Source organism: Ahaetulla prasina, chromosome 6, assembly GCF_028640845.1.
Source record: "Ahaetulla prasina isolate Xishuangbanna chromosome 6, ASM2864084v1, whole genome shotgun sequence".
NCBI classification, from domain to species: domain Eukaryota; kingdom Metazoa; phylum Chordata; class Lepidosauria; order Squamata; family Colubridae; genus Ahaetulla; species Ahaetulla prasina.
In genome coordinates this window covers 63,852,669-63,880,342 of record NC_080544.1, presented here as the reverse complement: position 1 = coordinate 63,880,342, position 27,674 = coordinate 63,852,669, and positions in this window count along the sequence as shown.

Here is a 27,674-nt window from a genome sequence, read left to right as displayed (position 1 = left end):
CCACCTCCTATTTTCTGCACAGTAATAAGTGGGTAGGAGGTGAATTGGCTAGAGAGATTGACTGGCACAAAGTTGCCCAGCCAGCTTTCATAAGTAAGGGAGAAATTAAACTCACAGATTTCTAGTCCTACATCTTAATCACTATACCAGCCTGGCTTTTCTGCATATGTGAGTTTCTGCTTGCTGATCATTGCCCCAAACAATGGGCAACCTTTATTGATCCAGAAAAGATTGATAGGTATGTTTTCAATAACCATCTATACATTCATAATTTGACAGTGTTTATCTTTTCTTTATCAGCATTCAGCTTTCATATTACATATTGTTATGGGAACAACAATTGCTTCAATAACTCTGATCCTTGTTTGCATGAATATCCTTATATTTATTTATCTTATCTAATTTTCCCACTGCTTTTCTGCCAAGGATAGTCTCCTCTTTATTTCGCTAATGCATAGTTCATTTTATATATTCCTGAGCATATATTTGCTGTATATATTAAAGAAATATGGGTAATTGGGTGTTTTTTGCTTTAACGTGGTCCATATTCTGGAATTATCTACTCAGCCAAAGGCCTTGCCCTAAAGCCTTAGTAATTTAATAATAATAATAATAATAATAATAATAATATTTTAATTTGTATACCGCCCTTCTCCCGAAGGACTCAGGGTGGTGAACAGGCAAGTAAAATACAAACAGAAACATACACAATATTAAAACAACCCTTAAGAAACTTATTCAATTAGCCAGGAAATTTAAAATAACATTACACCCCATAAAATTACAGAAATTTAAAACCCATCAAAATTCAATTAAAATTTAAAATTTAAAAATCAGGCCAGTCCAGCCATATGAAATAAATAGGTTTTAAGTTTGCGGCGAAAGGTCCTAAGGTCAGGTAGTTGTCGAAGCCCAAGGGGAAGCTCGTTCCACAGGGTAGGAGCCCCCACAGAGAAGGCCCTCCCCCTGGGGGCCGCCAGTCGACACTGTATTGTTGATGCAAACATAAACCACTTAGTTCACTTCTCCCTTATTCAGATGACAGAACCAAAGTATGCAAAACTAGTTTTCTCTGGGAGGAACTGGAAGCGTTGTGGTGATACTGGCTGGAAATAGTGAGCTCCAATGAGCTTTGCGAAAATCCAGCCAGACAAACCACTGTTGGGGTGGTGGTGGTCTTCAGACCGTAAATGTCCTGTAGGAACAGGGAAGAAAGAGAGGCACCTCAGAAGTCCAAGAGGAACAGACAAGTTCCCCAAAGGGTCAGAAGCAGCTTTTTGATCTGGCGGTGGAGGCAGCAGTCATTGAAATGACCGCTACAAGCTGGGCCAACCAGATTAAGATTTGCGCTGGAGCGGTGATTGAATGGAGTATTGTTACCAGTTGAGTGATTGGCCAACTCACAGGTAAGAAGAAAAAAAGTTTAAAAGAGGTCCCAGTGTGAAATAAGTGGCTAATTGGCACTTGGGAATTCAAAGTGAAGGGGAAAAAAACAAAGAGGAACTTAGAAGATTAAAGTCCAAAAAGGAGAACTTTCTACCTGGATTTAAGATTGGATTTGGAAGAGAATAAATATAATACAAGAAAAAGAAAACTGAGGGAAAGCATTCTTTTACAAAACAAAGGAATTAATGGAAGAGAAAGTACTTTCTATGTGGATTTAACACTAATACTTTGTTGCCTGGGAATTTGTGGATTGGAGAGGGACATTGCTGGTGAAAAAAAAGCATTGCAACGATTGTTTTGAGGAGTGTTTGTTTGACCAGCTGGAGCATGACTTCAAAAGAAGTGGAAAAAATAAAATCTTAAACTGGAATAGTCTAAATGAATATTTGAACTGGACACTATTTGGAAATAAAAAAAGAAAAAAGAGACATTATATGATCTTGAATTTGGACTATGTATAAACTAAAATAACAATAAACTTAAAGATTTTTTCTCTTTGAATTGTTAACATGGAAAATTGGAAGTATGAATATGAAGAACTAAGGGAGATGCTTAAGAAGGTGCAAGAAGCATTTAAATGAAATAAAGAAGCAGAGGACTGGTTAGAATACAAAAAAAAGGAAAAAGAAAATATAAATGAGAAGCAAGAACATAATGTTGAAAAGAAAATAATTGAAGATAAAGAATGAAGATAAACTTCAGAGAATAATTAGAACTGCAGAAAAAATAATTGCTACCAACCTGCCTTCCATTGAGGACCTGTATACTGCACGAATCAAGAAGAGGGCCGTGAAAATATTTACAGACCCCTCGCATCCTGGACATAAACTGTTTCAACTCCTACCCTCAAAACGACGCTATAGAGCACTGCACACCAGAACAACTAGACACAAGAACAGTTTTTTCCCGAAGGCCATCACCCTGCTAAACAAATAATTCCATCAACACTGTCAAACTATTTACTGAATCTGCACTACTATTAATCTTCTCATAGTTCCCATCACCAATCTCTTTCCATTTATGACTGTATGACTATAACTTGTTGCTGGCAATCCTTATGATTTATATTGATATATTGACCATCAATTGTGTTGTAAATGTTGTACCTTGATGAATGTATCTTTTCTTTTATGTACACTGAGAGCATATGCACCAAGACAAATTCCTTGTGTGTCCAATCACACTTGGCCAATAAAAATTCTATTCTATTCTATTCTATTCTATTCTATTCTATTCTATTCTATTCTATTCTATTCTATTCTATTCTATTCTATTCTATTCTATTCTAATGGATAATTATATTGGGATTGACAGTGACAAAATAAAAATGGATGGGGGAAATATTCCTCAAAAAAGAAAAAGGAAGAGAAGAAAATGGGAAAAGATTGAGAAGAAGAATCAAGAGGATAACAATCTTAAAAAGTAGAGAAAGGATTCAGGAGGAAAGATACAATAAACATAAAAAGAAAAAGAAAAAGAAGGAAATGAGAGAATGGGACAAAGGAAAAATATCAAGAATTGGAATTCTGGAGAGACCAAAAGAAAATGGTTAAAAGGGGAGGAATAGTGGATAATAGAAAGGGAAATAAAGCATTAATTTGTTGATTTAAGGGAATGGTATTGGTAGTAGAAAATATATTTAAGAAGTAAATTGGAAGAAGTATACAGATTACTGTAAAATGGAATAATTAAGAAACAAAACTGAAATGTTAGTAAATGACGTATGTAAGGATGAAATGTAATGTATGTAAGAAGCAAAAAAGAAGTATATTGTTTATTGTAAAATGGATCAGCAGATGCAATGTGAAAGATAGAATGGTTTAAAGTGAAAATAATTGAAACTGAGATATATAATTGAAATGCTAGTAAATGAGAAAAACAATTGATGTGGGAATAAGAAATTATGAAAGAAAAGAGGTGGAAGGTTAAATTAGCTATAAGGTTTTAAGGTAAAAATGGAATAAGTGGAAAGACACTGTTAATAATTAAAAATGTGATGGGGATTCTGAGAAATATATTCAATAAATGGAGAAAAAATCGGGATTACCTGGACACCATAGCAGAAAATATTGAACTGAAAATGAATACAGCAATAGAGAGAGAAAGGAAGAAGGAGTAGGGAGATGGAAGGGAGGGAGAAGAGAGGAAGGAGAAAGAGGAATAGAAGAAAGGAAAAGGAGAGGAAGAAAGGAAGGAGAAATAAGAGTAGGAGAGAAGGTTAGATAGGATGGAAGAAAGGAGGGGGGGGGGAGAAAGGAAGGAAAAGTAGAAAAGGAGTAAGAGAGAGGAATGAAGAAAGTAGGAAGGATAAAAGAAGGGAAGAAGGGGAAAGAAAAGAGAGGGAGAAGGAGGATTGCTGTAAAACAAAAAAGATGAAATGGAAGAAAGGCAACCCAAACATGTTTAAACTTATCAGGATGAAGAATAAATTACTATGAAAGTTAAAAGAGAATATATATGATTAAAAATGGAGGAATTAGAACTTGAGGGCGACAGAAGATGTTTATATAATAAGCATAAAAGTATTAAGATAAGTTAAAAAATATGGAAAAAGAAGGTTTTGGCAGAAATTGTAACTATGTAAAATGTATTTGGATATGACAAGTTGTATAAGATATTTATTTATTTATTTATTTATTTATTTATTTATTAAATTTTTATGATATAGTCAGTGCTCTGTTCATAAAATATGTGGGTGTGTGTGAAAGAAAAAAATCAATAAAACTTGATTCAAAACTAGCTTTCTTACCTGGTATCAGCAACATGGGTGGAAAATTTCATGCTAGTATCATTTCTATCAGCTAAAGTATGGCTGGCTGGCCCTTTAATTTGCCGGGGAGAGCACAGTAATGCCATTAGATATTGCCAATAGGCGAATAAACAAACTTGGCCTTTGGTGAGAATGAAGATATTTTAAGTGTGTTTCCTGTGGCATTTAGAGAAATTGTCTTAGCTTAAAAACAATGTTCATTAAACATTGGATTAATTTTTCCTGTAGTTGGAACTCTACCATTAGAAATAACATTTGACATCACAGCTACAACATTTTGCTTTGCTCCAAAGGCAAAATAAAATGAGTTCCACTTCACAGCTTTGTCAGATAATGTTGCCCTACCATTTAGCTTAGCATGTAGAATCAACATTGCTAGTGGCTGATGAGAAGACATTAAGAATGAATTTACTTATTAGGTTTCTTTTTAATAAGAAAAGTGAGGAATCAATATGCCACTTCTGGTATTTCAAACTCTTTCCAGCTGACCTTTTGATGACCCCAACAGCTTTTCTGTTCTCCCTAAAAGGCATCACTTCTCAGAAACATCTGCTTATGCCCTAGGGCTATTTTCTCCTACTCTTAAATTAAAAAGGAAGAAAAAAAAGAGGAAAAGCAATTTTAAAATAAATGCAACATATTATCATGAACTATGTCAGAATGTTTTTCACTTGGAAAAGCTTTTACAAATGTGCTGATAAAAACATTGCAACACTATGTTAAACTGTAACAAATGTATTCCTACAAACCAGGAAAAGTATTTCAAAATTTTTCTCCTAGGTCATTTTTGTCCAAATAAATTTATTCACCAATGGGTATACCAGGTGATTAAGGTACTGAATTTGAAATGGGGAGTTTTCGGTCCAATTTCCCACTGAACCACAGACTTCACCTTCCCTTTCTCTGCCCCACCTATCTTATAAGGCAGATGAAATAAAATGAAGATAGACCCTTGCGTTTCTCCTTGAGTTCCAAAAAAATAAAAATCAGGAGATATAAACATGATATATAAATTAAAAGGGTCTTTTGTTCATGCAAGCAATTTTGTGCAGGGACCAATCCAGCTTAAAAAAAGAAAGGACTAACTCATTTCCTTTTCATACTGTCTTCCAAGTGAAAACATTCCACCTCACTTCCCTAAACAATACTTTTTTTGCAAACAGAAAATAGAAGATCAACTTACAGTAAGAAGAGAGTCATTTCCAGCTGAAAAATGATCTGGCGAGCAAAAGATCTAAGATTCTTATTTCCAAAGTGTAGGGTCTCATGCAGTTGCTTTTTATGAAAAATGAACAAGCACAGGATTGAATACAGTACACCTTCTCAAAAGCATTTATTTATTTATTTATTTATTTTGTCACAACAGAATATATAAGCATAAGCATGCAGTAACTTATTAATTGGATATAATGAAAGAAAACAATAGGACAGGAACGGTAGGCATGTTTGTGCTCTTATGCACATCCCTTACGGACCTCTTAGGAATGAGGTGAGGTCAATAGTAGACAGTTTTTGGTTAAAGCTTTGGGGATTTTGAGAAGGGACCACAGAGTCAGATAGTGTGTTCCAAGCATTAACAACTCTGTTACAGAGGTCATATTTTCTGCAATCAAGATTGAAGCATTAAGTTTAAATCTATTGTTTGCTTTTGTATTGTTGTGATTGAAGCTGAAGTAGTCTTTAACAGGAAGGACATTGCAATAGATGATTCTATGAGTTAAACACAGGTCCTGTCGAAGGCGGCGGAGTTCTAAGTTTTCTAAACCCAACATTTCAAGTCTGGTGGCATAAGGTATTTTGTTGTATTCAGAGGAGTGGAGAACTCTTCTTGTAAAATATTTCTGGACACGTTCAATTGTATTGATGTCAGAAATGTGGTATGGTTCCAGACAGGCGAGCTGTATTCAAGAATTGGTCTAGCAAATGTTTTATAAGCTCTGGTAAGTAGTGTAGTGTTAATGTTAATTTTTATTTTGGCTATGTGTTATTCCCCTTAGGAAAGGAAAGGAACTAAATGGCAATTAAGGCAGGTACATGAAAAGTCTGGAGTTTTTTTGGTCTGCAATATCTGCCCTTTCCTAATAGTTGTCCTTTAAACTAGTTCCATTTTATGCATTTGTTTATTTGTTGCATTAGTTATCCTGCTTTTTCTGCAATAGCTCTCTTTTATCAATATCTTTTGCAGGATATTTAGGAATGAAGGGCTTGCAGATCCCAATGCTGCTACAATCCATATTATTTGAGAATGTATACTCTCAAAAGGACAAGACAAAGAATATAGTTATTATGATCTGCAGAAGTGAAAATGGCAATGGGTATTCACACAACACTGCTCAGGACAACCTCAGCATGACAATGAAAGTTGACCTGCTTAGTTCGGAAGAGAAGTACAAGTTGCACTAGTGTTTATATTGTGACAGGATTAAAGTAAAAAGGATACACAATTCTATGAAATATATGAAATATATATATGTCGGTATTTGTGTATGTGTATGTTTATACATGTATATGTGTGTCTATGTATACATACAAGTTTGTATATATGTGTATATCACACACATAGACAACTAGTACATGGAATGTCAGAAACATGAATCAAGGCAAACTGCTGATTTTAGACTTGAACACTAACATTATGAAAGTTATGAGCTGAAAAGTGCTAGAGTGGGATATTTCATAACACAGGAATATTAGATCTGCTGAAAATGAAAATCATAGGAGAAATAGAGCAGACATTGTTAACAAAATGTGTTAACAACTGATCAGATACAAAAATGACAAAATGATTAAAATTTATATTCTTATGACTTGCCCTGCCATTGTTGATGGGAGCGTTCTTGGTGATTCTTGGGTTTAGGCTGCTTACTGTTAGTTTGTTTGGCAGTTCTTTGGGCTATTGTTTACTTCTCGTTCTGATGTTAAACTTTGTGTTAATTTATGCTCCTCTGGGTGTTGGTTGCTGGTGAGGAAGTATTTGGTTCTTTTGTTCCCTTTTTGGCTTTTCAGTTGTCTCTTTTGTACAGTATGTAGATGTTGTTTATCTCTATGTGCCTATTGATGGTCAATTTGTCATAATGCCAGGCTTCCAGGAATTCTCTAGCATTTCTGGACTTGGATTGGTCTAGGATGGTCACAATTCCCCAGTTAAAACTGTGGTTATCTCTATCCATGTGTTGTAAAATTAAAGACTTTTTGTTGTGTCTTCTGACTGCTAGTTGGTGTTCATGGAAGTATTTTACTTGTCTGATGCCTGTTTGTAACGTTTGTAATGTTTGTAATGGTTATCACAGTCTTTATATCGTTGTAGATGACTCCTGTTTTTTCTTCCCGGATCTGCTCAGTTTTTTGGTTTACTTAGGATGTTTTGGAGGTAATTAATTATTTTGTGTGCTAGGCTGATACCATGTGATTGTAGCCACTAGAATATAAATTGAAAACAAACCCTACTTCCTACTAGCATTAATGATATTACCTAGTTTGGATAATGAAATGTCTGCAAGAAAACAATCAAGCTCAGAGAGCACCAAGGACCTCTCACATTGTAAATAGCCAAAAGAAGAGGTTAAGCAAAATAGAATAGAGCCAGAAAAGTCTATCCAAATAATGGAAAGACTTCTAGAGGAAAGCAAGAGCAAAAGGACACCAGAGAATATCACTAAATAAGCAATGCAAAGAAACTGAAGAGAACAATCAAATGGAAAGACACAGGATTTGTAATCAAGGGAAACTTTAATACATAGTTTTTTCTTCATCAAGGATAGCAACTAGAGTTTTATTACAAAAAGACTTGATTGTTCAAATGTATACAAATTGTCCTTGATTGTCCATATAAAAGACAGTGGTTTCCTATTTATGTCATTTTGAAAAACATATCTTTTGAAACTATTTCTAGTTTATGTTCACTTTCTTTCAGTTGAACTTGATTTTAAAACTGAAACTTCCTCTGTGTTTGACAACAATTTTCTCTGTCTGAACTTGACATCTTCACTTCACTCCTCCCCAATTATTTACCGTACCTCCATTAACACTTTTCTGATTCTGATATTGTTTCACAAATTATTTCTTAAACTTTAATGCTTTTACTAACACTGCGCTCTCTTTGTTACTTCCTTCTCCAGAGTCGCTTATTTTTCCTGTTTCCACCTCCTTCCTTAAAGCATCTGAGCTGAGGTAATATTTAGTATTTTTCTATCAATACAACAATGTTATTCTAAACCTTCACTTTCTAACAACCTATGTGATAACTCTCTTCTGAGTTACTGCTGGAAGAAGGCAGAGTTATGTTTTTTTGGGGGGAAAAAAGAAGAGATGGTACAAATATGTTTAACTGTACCAAAAAAATTCCCCAGACTGCTGATATCTAGGTCTGATCACCGGATGAGAGCCAGACATCCTGGTGAGCATAAATAGGCCATAGAAAAAAAATACTAATATGGAAGTCTATGAGTTGATAAAATACCAATCAATTTTTCTAAAACTGTGCCATTTAAATTCTATTTATGTTTTGCTGTAATATATGGAAAACATAATCATGGCCAAGAGGCAGGAAAAGACAAATTTATATTATATTACATATAACCTTAAGTAAAGGACAGTGCTAAAGGATGCTTGAATTATAGAACAGTTGTACATATCTCACATGCTAATAAAACAAAGCTCAAAGTTTTGCCATCCAACAACATTCAGAAACATTATGCAACACATAAATCAAAACTTGCTAAATCTGACATTGTGGTGCTAGAGAAAATAGTTGCAGAATATTTTGGATTCAATTCAAGATATACTGTAAAACCTAATTGCTCATTGGTAGCACTAATAACAAGGCTAAAGCTTATAAGTTTTGGATACATAATATGAAAGCAAGAGTGGCTGGAGAAGACTATGATGATTATAAAAAGTAAATGCAATTAAAAAACTTGATTAACACGAGATGGCTAGAGTCTATCACTGATGACCAAGAGCTTACAAGAAGTTCAAAAAGAAGTTACTGACGTACAATTCAATGTAATGATTTTCATTAAAGCATGAAAAGTAGGAAATGACTGAATGATTAAAAACAAACATTTTGAAAGACAGCTATACATGTGTATATGTGTCAGTGAGGAAAAAAACTGTCTATAATATTGCAGCCTGCATTTTGTAATGGAAGTATTGCTGAATATACTGTATAGGCTGAAGGCAGTAGTTCAAATATTCAATAAGAATTAGATAGGATCCTCTATTTCTGTGAATAATGCATCAGCATTCTAACACAAACACATATCTGTAAGTCCAGAAATGTGTTTCAGAAAAATCTTGAACCACTCTGAAAAGTATGTTATTTGCTATTTTATAAAAAAAACCCAGGATTGACTCATGATATGAATGGGATGAGCTACAACTGACAGCAATAAAGGAGAATATTTGTAACTCAGGGTTGAGCTGAGGTTTGGGGCTCTCTGAGTTTGGTTGTTTTCTTTTATTATCTAAACGAGGTAACATTGTCAGCATTGAAAAAGCAACTAAGCTCAGAGAGTACCAAGGACCCCTCATTGGGGTTCCTTGGTACTCTCCATTTCATGAGACAGACAGAACAGTAGGCAATTGTCTTTTCATATTGTTGACTGCCCCATCAAATAATCCCTTGTAAAGGAAATATTTACAAGGTCCAAATTTAATAAAAGCTGTCTTCCTCAAGAAACAGAATTTTTCCTATTATATGGTAGATGCAATAGTTTTATTAAAAGGAAAAAGAAAAAGAACCTTTTCCCCCTCAAACAATTTCCATAAGTCCTTTATTACTATAGAATATTGATAGTTAATTATCCTGATGCTGTAAAATATATTTATTCTGCTTGTGTGAGTGTCTCATTATTATTTCCCCAAAGTTGAAAAGAGAAGCTTAGAATAAGGAATCTTTTATCAGAGAGAATAATAGCAGCATGAAATGCATGCTGGCTGGCATATGGATAATTTAGGCATATTGGATGGAAAGGGATGCTTTAAGATTACTTTTGAAAAGTAAAAATAGAATTGCAGCTGATTCAGAGCCAACTCAGGCATTTTTGAAACTAAAGAGATCACTTCAAGCCTTTTTTCTTTTCTTTTTTCTTTTCTTTTCTTTTCTTTTCTTTTCTTTTCTTCTTTTCTTTCTCCTCTTGGAATTGGAACAAATCCATTTATTGTGTACTGTTAGTGATCCTTCTCACTTTACAAGCCTTAGTAACTGTCACCACATCCTTGATATGCCAAGAGTTTGTCAGCATGATGGAAGATGAATGTCTAGACTTTTTCCTCCTTCTCCAGATGGAACTACAATTGCCATTGGCTTCTTTCAATAGTGAAAAGCAGCTGCAGGGGACATCTGGCAGGAGGGGAAAGACATTGTTTAACCACCTGTTTGTCTTCTCAAGATCACCTTTCTCCAAATTGCTTTTCTTTCAAGAAACTAATCACCTTTATACTCCCAATCTTCTGCTCAATCTGAAACTATTCAAAGATGCTTTCAACTGTACAAAATCGACAAGATAAATAATTATGGAACTACAGGTAATAAGTAAATTGGCCTTGCTTTCTCTATCTCTACCTCTTTTTTACTCTTCTGTCTCTCTTCTGTATTTGATTGCCTACTCTGATGTCATAGTTGCCTGACCAGGACAACTTTTTCCAGAGCTATAGAGGTGTGTGCTTTTTTTCCTGTTTAAAAGTGATCTCTGACTGACTCTGGTATGACAAGCAATTCCAATGAAGAGTCCACGTTCCATGAACAACTTGTAACAAATAAAACAATATGGAATTATGGAACCCTATTTCAAAAGATAATTAAAAAATATTTAGTTTAAAATATTTTAAGAATAGAAAATAAATAGCTACCTTAATGTTTTTAAAAGGAAGATTAAAAAACATGAAATATGAATAAAGTATCAGTAAAGAAAGAATTTACAATTATCAAAATTTGAATTCCCCCCCTTTTTTATTAATTACATTTATTGAACTAGGTTGGCTATATCATCGTAATGATTATAAATTCTAAGCATGAATATTGATATAGGTAGTCCCGAGCTTACAGTTACAATTGGTACCAGAATTTCCATTGCTAATCAGGATGATTGTGAAGTGAGGTAAACAAAGGAGTTTCTGAGAAAAGATCAAGAAAAAAAATGTGGGATACTGTTTGATAGGATTAAATTTCAATATGTTGTTTCTAGTGATTCCTAAGGGATTTTTTCTGATCAATTTGAAAGATGAGACTTAAAGATCTGTTATGGAAAATTATGGAAAGAAGAGGTTTTTTTGAATTTTTTAAAAAAATGATAAATTACGGTTAAAATAAATGAAAGGAATATGAAACTGATTTTCTTAAGAGGATCTCTCTCTCTCTCTCTCTCTCTTGATAGAGAGAGAGAGAGAGAGATATGTATGTATGATCTCATATCTACATCAAACAACAAGTAAGGAGCCATTTTATCTAGTGGACTTTTGCTGATTAAGATCGAATGATAAGACTTTATTGTTTGCTAATAGACATTAGCAATCAAAAACAAAATAAATGAAATCTGAGTTGAAAGCACAGATACACACACACAAGCATGCACTCATACATACACAAATCTACCTCTTATAGGAAACTCCCTAGAAATGTTGAGCATTCCTGGGAATTTTGAATATTTCCACATTCCTGGAAATGTACCCTATGAATGCTGGTTGCTGTAGATACTATGTGTTTATAACTATGGCTTTGCCTGATAGATTACAATTACAATTGAATTATTAGTTAACAGAGGTCAGATAGCACAACCTCTACATGACATGGCCTTCAATTTTTGAACTTTCATTGAGAGCTTTCAAAGGTTCTCTATGAATAGCCTTGGCACTGTATTCTGATTTGAAGTTCTATCACCCTCGAAGAGAGACCTTTAACAATTTATTAGAGAAATTAGTTGACTATTTTTGCCATAGCTACTTAAATAGCTGAACCACTTTCCAATTTAAGAGAGAGAAAAAACAAACAGACTCAATGTGAAACAAGAGGAAAACAGTGAGAAAAGTACAAAATAAACAAGAGATTTACAAGCATAAGATTAAGTAAATTAAATGCAAATTTTCAGAATAATAGTGTCACTTTAAAATTACAGGTCATTATTAAAATGAGATTAATATACACATATCAACAATAGTAATACACATAGTATAAAGTATAACTTAAAATAAAACATTCTGTGGTCAGTATGAAATCTATTGTTTGACAAATCATATATGACTTAAATGTTAAAACTTTATTTTGAGAGAAACCTATTTTTCAATATAGTACCAATCATGAATAAAAATATAGTTACAAAATAATTTCCATGTTAAACACTGTGTCAGATTGTTTGTGAGATCATATTTAGACATCAAGGCATAGTCTCACAATTTAATTTTCATTATTCTATATGAATTTTCTAATGAAAAGTGTAGAGTGTAGGGTGTCCTGGAAGATGTTAACATGTATAAAATTACTTTGGTATACTTTGTAGAAATTTAAGGTGCAGAAATGTTTTATGGAAAGATGACAGGTTTGATCATACAATATTTATCATACAATATTTAATTTGCTTAGTTTCTGAGCCATATTTCACCAGAGGTACCCCACATTTTGTGTTGTATAGTTTTCACATTCAGTTAAATCCTTTTTTTTTTGGGGTAATTCCTTTCAAACTTACTGGAAATTCCATTCCCACAAGAGAGGTAACCCATTCAAAAAATTTAATCACTTGCATGTTTGATACTTTTAAGGATGAAACAATAAAAATAAATAAAAATAAACTGCGATTAATCTACCAAAGCAACCCAAATTCATCACAGCAAAGTAATTTTTGAAGCAAAGAAACTGACTAGTAAGATGGAACATTGAATAAATTAATAACAATTTCAATATCATTTCTTTTCTGCAGCTTTCGAAATAATTTGGCATTCCTGAATAGCCTATATTAAGTTATTAGTCTGATACAAAGTGCCAATAACTTCATTCTCTTACAGAATAATCAAATCCTGGTAGTCAACACTTTCTCATGCTCTAATATGCATTTTAAAATGCTTCTTTATAAAGTTTTAGAAATACTTTGTTTTAAATTCATTGTAATTATTTCCAACATTATCAGCAATCCATTCTAAAACGTCTGTAGATAATAGCATTTATATATCTTTTCATCAATTTTATTGGGAAATAGAAATCCTATTCTGTGGATTTCTATTTCTTAGATCAAAGATATCTAGCTTATAGCCACTGAACCCATGTTTTCAAACTCCACCCAAAACGTACCAGCTACATTGCCAAATTTTGATTTTCTACCATCCTGCAACATGAAACAAATAAACACATAAACAATGTAGTATAAACATTAGAAATGATTTAGTGCAGTTTGATACCAAAATCAAGGAAAAATAGAAAATATATTTTAGATCTTGATTGTGGTATAGGGTCCTTCCCCCGTCACTATGATGCTTGCTGTCCTCAAATAATTAAGCAGAGTGTCTAGCTACAATGCTTCTGACCTCCAACAGAGATCTTGTAATTAGTGGTGGGATTCAGCCTATTCGGTTCAGTTCGGGCAAACCGAACTGCTGGCTGGCTCCACCCCTCCCTCCCCACTCCTTCCAGGAGTCCCCATGTGCCCCATTTTGGCTCCTAGACAAGTACAGGGAGGCCTCCTAGGCCCAAAATGGGGTGTGGGGGGTGGCACATCCCCTCCGCGGCCCGTTTTTGCTCTGGAGAGGGGGATGCAGGAGGCTGAGTGCTGCCTGCATATTGAATTTGAAAAGAAATAAATATGTATTTCTTTTTTTTTTATTGAAAAAGTTTTACAATAACAATTAAATTTTTTCCCTCCCCTCCCCCCTCCCCCACCTTTCCCCTTCCCTCCAAAACCCCCCTCGCCCCCGACTTCCCGGAGCAAACACAAGGTATAGTTCAATAAACAAACAGTCATACATTAAATTTTTAAAATCTAACACAATTATAATCGTTCTCTCTCACATAACCTGACTTCTTCCATTAAAATCAAAAACAACATCGTTCATTCAAAGGCAATCCGAAATTTCTTAATCTGATATCTATTTTGAATATAATCAATCCAGTTCTTCCATTCATTTAAATATTTTTCTTGAGTACTGTCTTTCAAGAAGGCTGAGATTTTAGCCATCTCAGCCAAATTGGAAACTTTCAATATCCATTCTTCTATTGTGGGTAATTCTTTTTTCTTCCAATATTGTCCAATCAACAGTCTTGCTGCTGTTATTAAGTTCAAAATCAACTTAGTCTCAATCACTGTACAGTCCGTTGTTATTCCCAAAATATTTGGGGATATGCATTTCTTTGTATGTGATCCATTCTCAAGAACAGGGGTCCCCTTTTCTGCGGACTGGTACTATTCCGCATCACTTTGAGCATCAGGCTGCTCAAGCAGCAGGTGTGTGGAGAGCTATTTGCTGGCACAAAACCATCCCCTCTCTCCTGCTGCCACCACCCGCCATCTCCTGCCACCAGTGCTGCTGATCTGCTGCTGGGGACTGCTGCTTGGGGACTGCTGCTTGGGGACTGCTGTTTTTGAACTTACATTTCCCCCCACTTCCGATGTAACTCTAATATTGATTTTCATTCATTTGCTTATTTTACAGAAGATATAAGAAATGACAAAGTTGGAGCTATTTTTGCCATTTATTTGGTTGGTACATTGCTTTGACCAGGATTTAATAGCAATATATCCCAGATACGTTTCTTATAAAAGCATAGTTGATTATTTAAAGAAAAAAAGCATATATTGCTAATAAAATTGTCCTTCAGCTTACCCCACCCCCATGTCTCCGTGTTCTTGTTTTTCACTAGTGCTTTAAAATGTTTCTATCATAATGAGAACCCAGTTTCCTGCTATTTGTGTAGAGACTTTTTTCCATATTAAGAAGCAATCAATTGTGTCTGAACCCAATATACAACAACTTTGAACTGAAACAGTTAGCCTATAGATCAGGGAGTTTAATGTTGGGCTGAATTAAAATGTGATAAGCAGTGAATTGGGTGATAGGACTAGTAGGCAACTAAGTGGGCACGAGTCACCACTGATCCAGGCACAGTTTTTGTCATCATAAATATTAGAGAACAAGGGTCAGACAAGAACACAGTTTTTCCCTTATAGTATTGAACAGCTTGTCCAGGGTTTTCCAATTTTCTTCATAATGGGTAGACAATTAAAGCAAACAACAATGCCACTTTCTATAATTTTGCCCCAGCCTATCATTACGTGGCTGTTTGGTATTCATTGAAAGTATTGTGAAATCAGTAGCAATTTAATATCATTATCCTAGCATCTTCTCCTAATGGGCTTTTAGCCATCATATATTTAGAACCACTCAAAGCCATAGTATTGGAAAGATTGACATATCAACATCTGCTGTTTGTGCATACATGTGTGTGCATGTGTGCATTTGCATTTGTGTGTAGGAGAAAATTGCGCTGGTTTGGACAAGTAAAGCAAAGTAAACCACCCCCTCTCTAATTATCTTCCCAGGGATTTGAGAAGCAATCACTCTCTTAGCTCAGCTATAAAACATTTAGAGGGCCAAGGAATATTGATAAAACCAGGAAAAATACCAGTAGGCAAACTGGGAATCAAGGCCAGTTTAAGATAAACCTCATAACAGCAACTCTCTAACAAAGCAATTATTCTAATAGAATGTCCTCTATGTTCTCTCAATGTCTCACTGTTGCTGTAATTCTACCATTACTTCATGGAATCTACCCCATATCTGACCAACTTGCCACATAACATGCTGCCACATCTAATCACATCACTATCATATCCAATAATCCAGTCATTTTATATATCTGACTTGAATAACTCTGTATAGAGAGGTTACTCCCCCTGCCCTTTCCCCACATTTGCCTCTGGTATCAGTATAAACAATGTGTGCTTAAACAGATTTGAATGCCTGTCTCCAGTTTAAATTATATGAAGTCTTGGGGAAGTATAAGAAATTTATTCTATATATACAGTTAGCATCTTTGAAAGTAGATTTCCAGAATTCTCAGACCAGAATTTTTACGGTGATTCTCAACAAGGCAGTCACACTAGATGCAAAATATAGAAAGACATTCAGAGTGCCTTCTCAGCATTATTTTTATGTTACCAGTACTATTATTATTTTAGAAGTATAAAAGAACACATAGCACTTTTGTGTGGAGATAATATATTTAAAAATTAAGCTAAAATATAAGGAAACTAGAAACAGAAGTTTACAGATAGATCTATTTCCTTGCTCTCTAATTTTGGAACAAAATTAATATTCCCCATATTACCGCTGAATTCCTCAGCATGGACTGAATCGGAATTTTACAAATCAATGAAATCCAGGAAACTCCATACTATTTATCCACTATTGTTAACTAGTTTAACAGGCATTCATTCTAAAAGCGCCATAAATTGATAAAACATCTTGGATCTTGCCTAAATGGGGAAACTAGAAACCGACTTGGACCCAGAAACATTTCCAAGCAGACTGCTTGCTCTTTTTGGAGGATTGCAATTTTGCATGGTATCTGCATAGTCCCAGCAATATATGTCCTTTCGTTAAAAAGATGTTGACTGCATGCAACAAGGCTATTTTCTTAATGCCTTCTTAAATAAGTCACCTATTTTCCTGCAAGGTTCCATGCAACCCCAGGAATAAGCTTCATTAAGAATTAACAGAGTGGTCAATGCCTAGAATGTACTATCTGACTCTGTGGTTTTATCCCCAAACCCCCAAAATTTTAACCTAAAACCAGTGGTGGGATTCAGCCAGTTCGCACCACTTCTGGAGAACCGGTTGTTAACTTTTTGAGGAGTTTGATGAACTGGTTGTTGGAAGAAATCATTAGGGCAGAGAACCGGTTGTTAAATTACTTGAATCCCACCACTGCCTAAAACTGTCTACTGTTCACCTCACCCCATTCCTAAGAGGTCTGTAAGGGGCGTGTGTAAGAGCACCAGCATGCCTACCATCCCTGTCCTAATGTTTCTTCTATTTGTATCTATTTTATGTATCAAATCCAAGTTTATACTTATTACCTAATACGTTCTTGACAAATAAATAAATAATAAAGGAGATGCAGATAGGTACAATGAGCTTGAGTACCTGACTTCATTTGCCAGATTGCCTATAGATGTAGTCTTCTGGGCAAATGTAATGAAATTTGGGATTCATTTATACAAAATGCAGAATATTAAAAGAAGTATGATAGCAATATATGTGTACTATATATAATTATATGGGAATGATTACTAGACACAGTTGGGGTTGCTATTGCTCAGTTGATTTTTCATGATTATAAATTGTTCAGGATTGTCAGTTAGTAACTCTGTAAAGTTTAATTGTCAAACTGATAAAAAGTAAATCTTTATGTAAACAACCAGCTGTAGCCTTCCTCATTATCACCTAACTCAGCTTTTTCTTCTTCAATACCCTGAAAATCTCAGCCCTTAGTGTACACTGAGATATATTGGCTTTAAATTGAAAATAGTTCACTTGCTAGAATTCTTGTACTGCTAATCCTTTAATCTTAATACCTGAAGAATCTTAATCTTACAGAAGAAAAGTCTGTCAGAACTGTGATAGGAAAAGAATAATTTTTGGTTCAGGTATCTGCTAAAAGTTGGACAAACTACTTTTGACTTCTTGGAAACTTCTCTTATTTCATCATTAGAAGCATCTTGCTCCCTTGTCTTCTGTCCCCCCACTTTTTAATTGCCTTTCATTTTCATAGTCTTTCTTAAATCACTTTTGCTGTTGCATTATATCTCTGGCTTTAATATTTGTCTAGATTTTTCAGGCTTTCTTTCAAATACCAGATATCTATTTCATGGCTACAGTCACCACTCCTGTGAATTTTTTGGGTCTATAAATATAAAATATTATTAATGCTCCAACTTTTCCTATTTGCACCAACTTGGTACTACTGCCTGTTGCCATAATTTTAGCTTTTTTAATATTGAGCAGCTGAATGTTTACTCTTTCTGTTTTCAGCTGAAGAGATTTCTCAAATCTTCCTTATTTTCAATCATCAAAGTGGTATTACCAGCATATCTGATGTTTGTCCCAGCAATTGTAATTTCAGATTCCATTTATTCTTCTTGAATACATAAGGTTATATTCTGCACTACTTTCTGAATCTGACCCATTATATTGCTCTATAGATCATCATTCTAACTATTGCTTTGTAGTTCTTGTAAAACAGACAGATGATGTAGTATGGTTCACCTATTCTTTTAAGGGCTGTATGTTGGGATCCACATAGTGTAAATTATTAGCATAATTAATAATGAAAAACAAATGCCATTTGAGACATTTACCTTTTCTGTTATTCATGGTGTGTTGTCACTGCTTCCGCTTTTTATGAATGCAGATAGTAATACCTTTTGCAATATTCCTTCAAAGTACTGAAGATATCTGGATCACACAATCTTGAGCATTATCTTCCTATCAAGAGATAAATTAAATCACCATACATCAGAAGTAACATATCAGCCAGCCGAATATGGTTTATTCTTAAAAAATCATCAAAAATAGCACAAGTTTCTAAAGGTTCTATAATAGAACTAGGCAACCTGTGACCTATTGGATCATCCTTTCAGAGTTATTTCCTTACCTAAACAGAGTAACAGAATGACCATGGGCAGATTGCTATTGTTTTGGTTTTAAAATTAAAGATGAAAGCATTTTATTAAAGAAGAGAGATTCTTATCAAGACAAATATAGATGCTTTTCATCTAATACTGGATGCTTTTGATGGAACATTAGTGATTGATCTGCCATTCTTCAAAAATACACTAATGTTTTCATTTTTTCTTCTGCTTAAAGCAACAAACAACTGACCATGGAATAGTAGTTTCTCCAGATAAATCAGCACATTCTCCATGGTTTGTTCTTGCACTTGTACAGTGAGAACAAAGCATGATTATATCGGGAATTCTGTCCCTTTCAGCTAATCCATTTGTCCTGAGTCTATCTGTGAAGCTAGATGGGTATATTGAACCAGGAGAAGAGAAGATTGCATGACAGTTGTCTTCAAGTATTTTGATAGCTGTCAAAAATAATATGGATTGGAATTGTTAAGCAGCATTCTGTAATAAAATAGGTGAGTAGATTTTGGTTGGACATCAGGAAAATTTTCCCAATGGTAAGAACTTCTCCATAGTGGAATGGTTGCCTCAGGAAATGATAGACTCTAACTTGAACTGTTTAGATGATTGTGTCTTAAAGATGTGTAATAATAGACTTCTCCACTGAGAAGGGGAAAAAATAAAAACAAAATGAGGATGTGACTTTGATCATATGTTGGTATTGTAATCAATTAATATAGGACCATGGTCACATGCTTATTTTGTTTGTTTTGATTCTGTGGTGGTCCTTTTTTTCTTTTTATATTATCCTGGTAAGGAAGATATTGTTCCATTTGTGGGGATTTCTCAGTTTTTCCATTGTCGTAGAAGGATACCATCTGGTTTAAACTGGATTAGTAGCTAATCTCATCTCTAAGAGCAGTAGGTTTATTAGATGATCCGCCTATAGATCTTACTGGGTCCAGCTGGATTTCAAAATTGGGAGTGGTTCTATCAGGGATTCTGTTGATGTCCCAGTTGTGACCAATTGGAAAAGGTCCTTAGTAGCCATGGCTATTTTGACTATTAAACTGCCGCAAGCTAACTGGTTCTAAAGCAGATTTTGATTTCCCTTATTATCATAAGATTTGGACTCAATTCAGTTAGAGATTCTGCTAGGCAGCAGGGTGGGGAGCATGCAAACCAAATCCCAGGCTAACCTTATTCACAAGTTTGAGGAATGTGTATTTGATATGAAAGAGTTCTCTTACAGTCATCCTTGTAGAGGTTGGTTATGGTTCTCTGCCCTATTCTCTGCCTACACCTTTCCCTGGTTTACTTTACTACAGAAGGCCCATTTGGAAGATGATGCATCTATCCTGGCCTGGCAGCTCTTCCCAGTGAGACTTTATTATTGACATTACATAAAAGAAGCTGTCTTATTCCAAACCGAATCATGGAATGACCTGTGCCAGGAGGGACACCAATCACTCCATCCATTTGCAGCCTCAAACACCTCTAATTATGACCCTCATATTTTCCTTGAGGTGGCTCCAAATGTGGGATCATTTTTTTTCTCAATCTCAGCAACTCAGCAAGTGTGGACTTTAACCACCAGAATTCCCCAGACAGCATGGTACCTAGGGAATTCTGGGAGTTGAAGTCCATATTCTTTACAGTTGATGAGATTGAGAAACACTGCTCTGAATTATAGTTACTACAGCTGGAGTCATTACCCAGCCCAACAAGGTTTAAATGCAAAGTTAAAATTGTTCAAGAAACAGTCATTTTATGGATACTAAATAGTATAATAACAACAACAACAACAACAACAACAACAACAGAGTTGGAAGGGAACTTGGAGGTCTTCTAGGCCAACCCCCTGCCCAGGCAAGAAATCCTACACCATTTCAGACAAATGGTTATCCAAAATTTTCTTAAAAATTTCCAGTGTTGGACCATTCACAACTTCTGAAGGCAAGTTGTTCCACTGATTAATTGTTCTAACTGTCAGGAAATTTCTCCTTAGTTCTAAGTTGCTTCTCTCCTTGATTAGTTCCCACCCATTGCTTCTTGTTCTACCTTCAGGTGCTTTGGAGAATAGTTTGACTCCCTATTCTTTGTGGCAACCCCTGAGATATTGTAACACTGCTATCATGTCTCCCCTAGTCCTTCTTTTCATTAAACTAGACATACCGAGTTCCTGCAACCGTTCTTCATATGTTTTAGCCTCCAGTCCCCTAATCATCTTTGTTGTTCTTCTCTGCACTCTTTCTAGAGTCTCAACATCTTTTTTACATCGTGGTGACCAAAATTGAATGCAATATTCCAAGTGTGGCCTTACCAAGGGATTATAAAGTGGTATTAACACTTCATGTGACCATGATTCTATCCCTCTGTTTATGCAGCCCAGAACTGTGTTGGCTTTTTTGGCAGCTGCTGCACACTGCTGGCTCATATCTAAATGGTTGTCCACTAGGACTCCAAGATCCCTCTCACAGTTACTACTATTGAGCAAGGTACCACATATATGGTACCTGTACATTTTGGTTTGTTTGCTTAAATGTAGAACCTTACTTTTTTCACTGTTGAATTTCATTTTGTTAGATAGCGCCCAATGTTCAAGTCTGTCAAGATCCTTCTGTATCTTGAGCCTATCTTCTGGAGTGTTGGCTATTCCTGCCAGCTTGGTGTCATCTGCAAATCTGATGAGTTCCCCATCTATCCCCTTATCCAAGTCATTGATGAAGATGTTGAAGAGTACTGGGCCTAAAACAGAGCCTTGGGGTACTCCACTGCATACTTCCCTCCATGTGGATGCAGTTCCATTGAGGATTATATGCTGAGTGTGGTTGGTCAGCCAATTATGAATCCATCTGGTGGTGGTGCTATCTAACCCACATTTTTCTACTTTATCTAATAGTAGGTTATGGTCTACTTTATCAAATGCTTTACTGAAGTCCAAGTAAATTATATCGACAGCATTCCTCTGGTCCACTAATTTTGTCACTTTGTCAAAGAATGCAATAAGATTAGTCTGGCATGATCTGTTTTTGACAAATCCACGATGGCTTTTGGTTATTACTTTGTTTGCTTCTAGGTGTTCGGTGATTCGTTGCTTGATTATCTTTTCCAGAATCTTCTCTGGTATTGAGGTCAGGCTGATAGGTCTGTAGTTTCCTGGATCTGTTTTTTTCCTTTTTTGAAGATGGGAACTACATCAGCTCTTTTCAGTCCTCTGGCAGCTCCCCTGTGCTCCAGGATCTTTGAAAGATATAGTTCAGTGGTTCTAAGATCTCGTCTGCCAGTTCCTTCAGAATCTTGGGGTGTAATCCATCCGGTCCTGATGATTTGAACTCATCTAGGGTAGACAGGTGTGTACTTACCATTTCCCCCCCTATTTTAACTTGTGTTCCTAATCTGTTTTTGATAGGTTGGATTGTTTTTTCCTTTTGTGTAAAGACAGATGTAAAAAATGAATTAAGTAGAACTGCTTTCTCCCTGTTGCTTGTCACCTTCTTGCCACTTTCTCCCAGAAATGGACCAATTGTTTCCTTGACTTTTTTTCTTGTTTTTAACATAATGGAAAAAGCTTTTTTTGTTATTTTTTACTTTGTTCATTGTGAGCCTTAGCTTTCCTCACTTCATCTTTACAGGCTCGGGCTATTTGCTGATATTCTGCCTTAGTTATTTGCCCCTCTTTCCACTTTTTATACTTGCCCTTTTTGTCTTTCAATTTGTCAGATAGTTCTTTATGCATCCATGCTGGTTTCTTTTGAGATTTATTATTTTTCTTCTTCATTGGTATTGTGCTAGACTGCACTTTTATAATCTCACTTTTCAAAATTTCCCAAGCTTCTTGAGTTGTTTTCCCCTTGAGGATTCTCAGCCATGGAATCCTTCTCAAGCTCTAAGTTTATTGAAATTAGCTCTCTTAAAGTCCAAGACTCTAGTTCAACTTTGTTCTACTACTTGTGTTTGCATAATGTTGAATTCCAATATTGCATGATCACTTGTCCTCAAGTTCCTATAGCTTCAACACCTTCTATTATTTCATCTCTGTTAGTGAGAATTAAGTCCAGTATGGCTGATCCCCTTGTTCCCTTCTCTACTTTTTGGGAAACAAAATTGTCTGCAAAAGCTTTGTGTTTTTGGTTCACAGCTCTCACCCTGCAGATGCCATGGTTTTCCATACTGCCCTTCTCCTGCAGGATCTTTGTAGTAGAGGGGACTGATGGCACGGCAGCTCAATAGAGTGGAATGGCTGAATTGGGCACCTAATTTCTGCTTGGAAAGCACAGATTTGAGATTCTAGGTAGGTAATCTGTCCACGTAGACTACTAAATTGTTTACAAAGAGGACAGTACCCAAATTTGAAAGAGTACTGCGAAAGACAGCTGCAAAACAACTATTACACTGAACTAAGCCAGTCATTTTTAAATAGAATAAAATCACAATCTCAAGTGGGCTAACCATGAATATATTATTGATATTTTGGTTTTTAGTTATATGATTTGCGTGCCGTTAGGTGCGTGGGCCGCTACCTTTTTCCTCTGCACTCACTCTCAGACTCCCCCCTCACAGCCAGCAGCTCCACCCCCTATCTTCTGTGAAGAGAAAAGCTTCTTGCTGAAGGGCCCTCAACTATGTTGGAGCTAGCAAGCGACAATGCCTGTTTCTCAGCCAAGAAGGCTGCAGTCCAAGCAGTGAAGGAGTGAGAAGTGGATTTTGATACATACAGCTCCATTTCTGTAAAATTTGTCTGCATGTCACATAGGATTCTTCACATACATTAGTTACAAGATGTCTGGAGATCTTTGTACATGTGTGTCTTTTTGCTCATTGTTTAAAAACTTCTGCGAATACTCTCTCCATAGCAGGGGTGGTATTCACTCACCTTCCCTACTGTTCACAAATGTGTGTGTGCGCGGACACGTGCTTGCTCCACTCACGCACACCAACTTCCATGCATGCGCAGAGCCTTGAAAACATGTAAAAATGGGATGTCATGATGTCTGTGCAGGTGGGCGGGGTATCCTGTAGTTGCCCCTAACAGTTCGTCCAAACCGGATAGAAATACAGATAGAAGAGATGACACACATTGAAGGAAACATGTATGGTAGAAAACAATAACATTGTCTGCCACAGCATTAAAGGAAGATCATAAAAAGCTGAAAGAACTTTGGAAGCAACTTGAAAGCAATTTTGAATCTTGCTTCTACTGCAGTCTGTTATAATTCAGTACTTAAGATAAAGTGAAAAATCCAACATGTATAGATATCACTTATATAGTAACACATTTATTTTTTTCTATCTCTATCTGTGTTATTTATCAGACAGGATTGTGCCAGTTACAAGCATGTGCAGATAGAATTGAGTTATGGAGACAGGATGTAGAAAGTTGATCTGAATTAATAGCTGTTTGCTGTATAAATGGGTTTCTGAATTTAGAGAAAGCTCTTTTGCTCACAGTGATTAGTGAAATTTCAAAGGGAGAACGAAGTTGACCAGTTCTTATGTAATCGAGTCACTAAATATAAAAATAACTCATAATGGAATTTATTGGAAGAAACTGGAGCCTTCTATTACCTCTTAGTCCTGTTTCACAATGGGATAATTCAACAGCTGAGGATATTTGTCAATACAGTACTATTATATTTCCAATCTGTCAGAGATTGCTGTAAAAATGAGAGGAATAAGGTTTTGTGGGAAAAAAGTTGAATCAGTTTTTTTTGTCCAGTGTTACGTCTGCAGTGAATGGAAAGACCTTGAGAGACTAGTGCCAAATTAAGTAATAACAACCTAAAAATATTATTGACCTCCCTTCAGTATTTTTCCTGTTTTCTTTTTGTGAGTTATTGATATTGGCAGCCACACTGGTGTCATTTGAGGGAGAATTGATGAAACATCTTCTGGAAGAAAAACTAATTTGCCTACATGCAAGACCAGCATGTTGCTTTGCCCTCTGATGCAAAATAAAAGACCAACCTTTACACTCTTGAGCTATTTTTACCCTGATTTGAACAGTGCTTATTGTGCACAATCTGTTTCATGGTTTCAGAGCTGGTGTCAGCAGAAAGATGTTCACCTTAAGATTTCTTATTAAAAAATGGGAATTTTAAAAGACAATTCTTACAATAGGTTTTAAAAAACATATGTTGTTTGGTGATGATAGCTGATGGACATGGTCCATGAATGCAAATTATTCCTTTGTTCACCCACCAACTGTTGCTCAGGGATTGAAAGGAACCTCAAAGATAGAGATCTGTTTAAATCTGATGACAGGATTTTATATACTATTTTGTTGCAATGGTCTTTCTCTATTTTTGTTTAAATAGACAACTGGAAATGCTGCATTTTTTGTTTTTAGTGATGTCCCTTAATATAGCATTCAATTTGTTAGATTGGTTTATGTCTTCTTCTTTTCTCCAGAAACTTGTGATTAAACACAACCTCCTCTGCAACCACAAAGAGAGAGAAGTGTAGTAATTTTTATGGTGTTATTAAATATCAACCAGCTGCCCTATTCAGAGTATCTTTCACAATTTTAGGAAAGGGTGGCTGGATGATACAGCTAGTGTTAGTTGTGATCAATGGTGGGTTTCTACCGGTTTGTCCTGGTTCGGGTGAACCGGTAGTGGTGGCGGTGGAGGTTCCGCCCACCCACTCGGCCATCATCCCAGACGCTCTGCGCATGCGTAGAAATGTCACGTGCGCTCCTGATTCCAAACCGGTAGCAACGGTAAGTGGAACCCACTACTGGTTGTGATCATATATGAAATCGCTCATATTCACAGAGCTGAAAACCAGATGGATAGAATCTACTAAAATGGCAATTGTTTGGGATTATGGCAATTCTATATGGCTCTGGGCCAATGTAACTTGGAAACTGCCTTTCCTCAGCAGTTTTTGTTCACTCTGCATGAACAGCAAGAGAGTGCTTGGTAAGAGTTCCCATCCAGCAGGAGGTGCAACAGGAGCAACAGGCATTCTCTATAATAGTTCTTTGGAATAATTTGTCTTCTGAAGCAAGGATAACCCTTATTCCCATGGGCTTCCAGAAACAGGTGAACTCTTAAATTGACTATCTAAATTGGGGAATTAGATTTTGAATTTTACCTTTTTACATTAATAAATCTATAACATTTTTGTACCGTGTTTTATTTGTTGGTCCTGTTAGACTATGTTTGGTTTCAGATAGAAAACAAATCTCATTAACAATAAATAAATAAGAAAGCAAACAACCTTAATACAGTACAATGGTTCTCCAATTTTTTTCCTCACAAATAAAAACATTGCATGGCAGATTAGGCTGAGAAAGAGCAATTGGTCCAAAATTATGAAAAGAGAGATGCTAAAGTTGGTTTTGATCCTTGACCCTCTCAAGTTAGCAGTATTCCTTAATGTAAGCATTTTAAAATTAATTTACATATAGTATTTGCCAATATACACTCTGCTGTAATATTTGAGTGAAGTATGACAGATACTAATGAACTCCATTACTGCATCCCAGGTTATAGAAAACTCCATTTTGGCACTTCTTGTGTCAAGCGATGCCAACTGGTTCTCATTGAAGATTTTGGCAGATTTTGTTTATACCTTCCTCCAGGAGCCAATTAAATATCATCCAACTAGTCTTGCTTTTCAAATGCAAGCTATTTATTTATTCATTTAAAATCATTTTAGCACATTTTTATACACAAATTAATCCTCAAGTGTCTACCTATAAAAAGCACAAAATGAAAAATTTAATGATGTAAATGAAAGTTAATTCTTAAATTAATAAACAAATAAAAGCATGATAGCAGAGATTCATTTTGGTTTCTAAAAGTGCAGGAAATGAAACTAATCTTCTTTAATAAAATCTTCATTTTAGTTTTGAGCTTAAATCTTGGATATGTCTGAGAAAAGTGAAGATCCTAGATTTGCAAAGGCATAGGAGAATAGAGTTTGAAAGGCAGCCATTAGCCAAACTGTGCTTCCCATTTTTCTGGGATCATAAGCCAGGAAAATTGAGCATGCCAATTCAAGCAGATGCCTGCCCTAATGCTAAATTGTTACAGAGTTTGGTGTCCTAATTATTAAAAAAAGGTTGGAAACTAATAGAAAGTGGTTAGAAGTCTGAATTAGCTATGGAATAACAATTAGAGAAGATTCACCAACAATTATCTCTTAATGTTCAGAGCCTAAAATGGTTTATTCCATCTGTAAGCCTTATGTCTTTTGTTGAGTAGGCAAAATATAAATGGCTTCCTGCTTTAATCTTTTACTATTAAAAATACTTTAACTTATGCTTAATTTTATTTTTTGACAATTTATTTATTTCTTAAATTGATTTTCTACCCATCTTGTAATAAAATTGATTAATTATTAATCAATTGAAGCTGAACTCTGCCACTTTCTCTTCCTTAATATAGCCAAATTTGTACTTTGGTGTATCTTGGAGCTGCAGACGAGATGAGGCAAATGGAATGTAGTTTAAAACATCAAGTGAATAAACAAAATATAACCTTCAGGCATTTACCACAACACCATCCTATTGTTATTTATTCAGTGAATTTAATGGTACAAACTTTTAGAGATAAGCATATATATTGGTAATAAGGTACCAATCTGTCTGGAACCCGCACTGCATATCGGACATAAATACAATTGAGAGAGTCCAGAGATACTTCACAAGAAGAGTCCTCCACTCCTCTGCTTACAATAAAATACCTTATGCCACCACACTCCAAATTTTGGCTGACTTCAACCTGACCTAAGCATAGTACATAAAATTATCTACCACAATGTCCTACCTGTCAACGACTACTTCAGCTTCAACCACAACAATACACAAGCAAATAATAGATACAAACTCAAAGTAA